This window comes from Tribolium madens, unplaced genomic scaffold (genome assembly GCF_015345945.1).
Source record: "Tribolium madens isolate multiple individuals breed KSU strain unplaced genomic scaffold, Tmad_KSU_1.1 Scaffold_71;HRSCAF=194;Tcas5.2_LG6, whole genome shotgun sequence".
Taxonomy (NCBI): Eukaryota; Metazoa; Arthropoda; class Insecta; order Coleoptera; family Tenebrionidae; genus Tribolium; species Tribolium madens.
The window spans coordinates 546,570-551,167 of record NW_025401041.1 but is presented as its reverse complement, the minus strand read 5'-3'; positions in this window follow the sequence as shown (position 1 = coordinate 551,167).

Here is a 4,598-nt window from a genome sequence, read left to right as displayed (position 1 = left end):
CGATCCAATGGTGGTACGGACCTAGCAGCCAACGCCGAGACGACTTGCTGCCATCCGAAGATCGACTCGCTAAAACAGGAGGCGGATTGATCATCTTATCTTGCTGGACCTGGGACGTTGACCCGTCTGAGACAACTGGCACAGTGACGCTGGCCGGAGGTCCCACAAGCGCCAGAACCGCTTCCACTGGTTAAGGAGAGGGGTCCGCTGAAAGAGAAACAGGGACTGGGGACCCCGCATTGTTCCGACTAGACGCTTGTTCCACAAGCACCGAGAGAACCGAAGTTTGCTGCTCAAAGGCCCGTCTCTGTTGCTCCATGAGCAGTGCGATTAAATTCGGGCTCTGTCCGAGTTTCGTCGTGGCGATTATCGGCCTGCTCGACCTGAAATGACTCCTCCTCCGGGTCACCTTTCCCTCCATGCTCGCGCCTTTTGCAAACTTGGCAATAATTTTTAAAAATAAACAAACAAAACATTCAGAAACAAGCAAGTGGAACATGACACGTCTGGTTCGGTTTCTAGTTGATTTAAAATAGAGCGTTGGTTCGTTCCGCTTCCTTCCTTTTTCCTTCGGTTGTGGTGACATCTACTTCCACCCTAATAAGTGGCGCTAAATTCGAATTCGAATGCGGATACGATCGAACCACCTTGGAAAGCTATCGTTAATTTTTTTCTTAGATCTACTCTTTGGAACAAATAAATTAATTAAATCATTAAGATACATGTAGAATATATTAATCCCTTCTTCGAGTTGCAAATCATATAAAAATGACCAGTCTACAAGAAATAAGTAATTATTTATAATATCATATGGTGCACTTTTAAAATCAAAGAAAAGATTATTATCACAGTTAATGAATTTAGGATATACAATATCAAATATTAAACATAAGAGCTGGGTGATGTGTATCACAAGTTTCTAGAGATAAAGCCCTTTTTACTAAAAGCCGTTGGTTGCAAAACCCTAAATCTAAGCAAACATTGTTAGCATTTACAATATCATTTTGTAGGTTGAGACCATAATATAACAAATTATCACAGACAATTTCTTCTTCAAGACTAGGTATGTTACAAGGTACTAAATTATCACAGTCATTATTGAAGCACCAGTTTATATTAGGTAAATTGTAATCGCCAACGAGACAAATAATATCATCAGGATTTTCAGATAATATAGCGTTGATGGTATCTACGTGACCAAAACATAAGTCTGAGTTTGAGTAAGGTGGAAAATAAGCTCCACACATAAAACGTTCCGGTTGTTAACTAGATTTAGTGAAATCCATAATTCTTCCCTATCATTAACACTTATACTTATTTCTTTAGATCGAATTTTTTTGTCCACGGCGATGAGTATGCCTCCTCCTCTGGATTTACCGCTAATAAGATGTGATCTGTCTTTCCTATAAACTGTGTAACGATTGTCGACAAATTCATCACTGAAGATTCCGTCGTGTAACCACGTTTCAACTAAAACAATCACAGAGTAGTTTGCGCACAAAATAGATGTTTGAATATCGTTTAATTTAGTCCGTATACCACGCACGTTTTGATAAAAGACGGTTAAGTTGTCTCCGGAGTGCGAGGATGATCTTGAAAATGTTGTCTTGTTTCAGATGTAGTAGTTTCTGGATTTCCCTGGCGTTGAGGTTGCTTATAGTAAAATTGTCTAATCACAACACCTAGGGGCCAGATAGAACCGTTGAAAATTTTTCCTTTAAATGACGAGTTGACTGTCATCTTAAACGAGGAAGTGTTGCCTTTTGTTGACAGTTCATCTACTTCAAGGTCATTTACTTCAGGACATTTGTTCCTAACATACGTCTTTATTGTGTCCACATCAACACCTTTCCGAACTCTACCAATGTATAAACTAAATTTTTTGAGTCTATTTTGCGTTGGAGCAGCAAAATTTTCGTCGTCGTTCAATTCGACAGTGCCTAAAATTGCATTTTTATTTCTATTAAATTTCCTACGTCTGGTAACTGTAATGAATTCGCTTTCATCCTTGTTATGAAGAATCGGAGTGACCTGGATATTGCTGGAATTATTCGGCACACCGCCTCCTTAATCAAATGTATCAATATCCCGCCTGGGCATTTCGTAAAAAATGCATTGGAGCAGTGATTCCGATTTTTTCTTAGTTAAGGGGGTTACTAAGGAAAAACTGAATAATTTTTAATTATTAGCGAAAAATAACGCAATTAATAAATGCTGGGAAGGAAGGATACAACAAAACTAGATACGCCAGGGAGAATTGATATTATGAGATTGATCCCTTTAAGCTAAAAAACTGGATTTGTCAAAAAATTTTCCCCAGATTAAAGCGCCAACGGGAATCACTTGAACTCAAAAAATGCCCAGGCGAGAAAAGGATTATTTCTATGGAGACGGCGATGATTCGGCAATGGTTTGAACAACTTGTTATTGTTTTGCTTGGAACTGTCAAACTGTGAGAACGGAGCGCTATCAGCGTTAGTATTGGGATCTACTGATAGCGATTTATTCGTGTCAACTTGATAACACGGCTGCTGATAAGATGAGGGGTGAAATGCAGAAACTGGATTAACTAATCCGGTGGACAATGCATGGGCATAACTTGGTGTATTCATTGGGACGCTGTTGCAGTAGCCCGGGACAGTCTTTTAAAAGTTATCACTGTTTGATCTGAGAATCCGTATTTCTTCAGACAAAGCTTCGATTTTAAAAATCAAGTCTTTTGTTTTGGACTCAACTATCTTCTCCACTATGCTATGGAATTCAGCACTTTTTAAAAAGTTCAACACTAAAGCACTTTCCAAAGAAGGGCTTGTGCTTAATACATCGCCTTTGTATTTTTGAAGGACATCTCCATTATCACTAACAAGATTTACATTACAACACTTTTTAACTTTTCGCACACAACCAGGATGTGTAACACTTCCACAAACGGTACAAGAAATACCCGATTTCGGTATAAAACAGCAACTCTTACAGGGTTTAGTTAAAGAAAGTTTGGGTGCGGTTGACTCATCGGTTGACGCGCCGGCCATCTTTTTATATGATGCAACAGAGTTTCCGACGAACGATAAATAACATATCCTTTTTTAATAATTGCATCATATATCCCAATAGTCTACAATCATCAGCTACAACTCTTGAAATCAAGCAAAACATTTTACTGATTTCCGTTAAATCCGTCACACCAAAGTTTTATTTAAAACACAACGCGTTTCAACCACAAAGTGGTCATCCTCAGGTGATAAAAGTTTGGTGTGACGGGTTTAATCGTCTTTTTGTTCATCATTTCTATACCAAGAGGATCCAAGAAGAAATTGAATTCCGTTATTTGGAATAATTTATCATAATCTTATGGAATTACAACTTAGCCCAACGGGCAAGCAGTAAGAATAGCTGCTGGAAATTTGTAAACGTTGTAATGTTCTCATATTTATTATAGCTTTATTTTATTTTTCAAGCAATTAACAATAGTTTCTATTGGCCAATAATGGAATAGATTTTTAACTTGGACGTGTTCCAGGAGAACTTTTAACTTGGGTTCCGTTGGTTTTGTGTGAGTATTTTCGATGGCTTGAATTTGTCTTAGTTATATGGTGTGAAAACTTTTGGGTAAAAAAAACTTTTGGAGCACATTTACGGCACACAACGTGCAATTGCATCTTGTGGTGAGCATACGCTTTGACATGACGCGCGCAATTTTTTAAAGTAATGTTTACATCTCCAGGACCAGCATCGCTCATCCATCCCCAAACACCGGCGCAGACTCTGCCGGTTCTTCAGTTAGGCAAAATGTTACTTAATTCAAAGCGTGTTGCGTCAACACGCCACAATTATGTTTTTCGTGTACTTAACAGAAATTGATAACATTGTTTAACCCTTTGAAGCACAACTTATTTGACTTTGAAAAAATTAAAAATTTTAGGAAAATCTGAATGCTTGGCATCGATTAGGATACATATATACAAGAATAAATGGTAAAAGTTTTTTTTATTTTTTTGTTTATTATATGGTTTCATATGGTAACCACTGAACATTAAGTGATGTTTTAATTAGGGCTACTTCTTTTATCTGTAGGCCACTAACATTTGGTTCTCCATCTAGTGGTATATATGGGCTATTGTCTATCCTTTTCCTCTTAACGGATTTGTTTTCAGTTTCGTCCCAAGTTAGGTGTATTTGGCATTGCCGGTGATGTCAGGTTTCCCCATTTATTTGTGGGTGAAACCGACGGTTTTAGTGGCTTCCTGTCTTTCCTTGGTGTTATTAGAACACTTTCTAATTTAGCGGTAGACCCACTTTACACATATTACACCCCCATCGTGTTCTATGTGGTTCCTTGGCCGTACTGCATACTGCGCACGTTCTTGATGTACCGTGTACAGGCAGATGTTTGGCCTGGTCACAGCGAAGTTCTTACGGTACATGAATCGTGAATTTATTTGTTCCCACGTCTGCAGAAGAATCATTTGGACGGCCCATGCTTGGTCTTGCAGAATTTGCTTAGACAAGACTCGTAACGATAGCAAGTCTAAATGCTTTCAGTTTTAGATTGTTTTGAGATAACTGCGAGTAAATTATGAAAGAAAGTATCTTAAAAA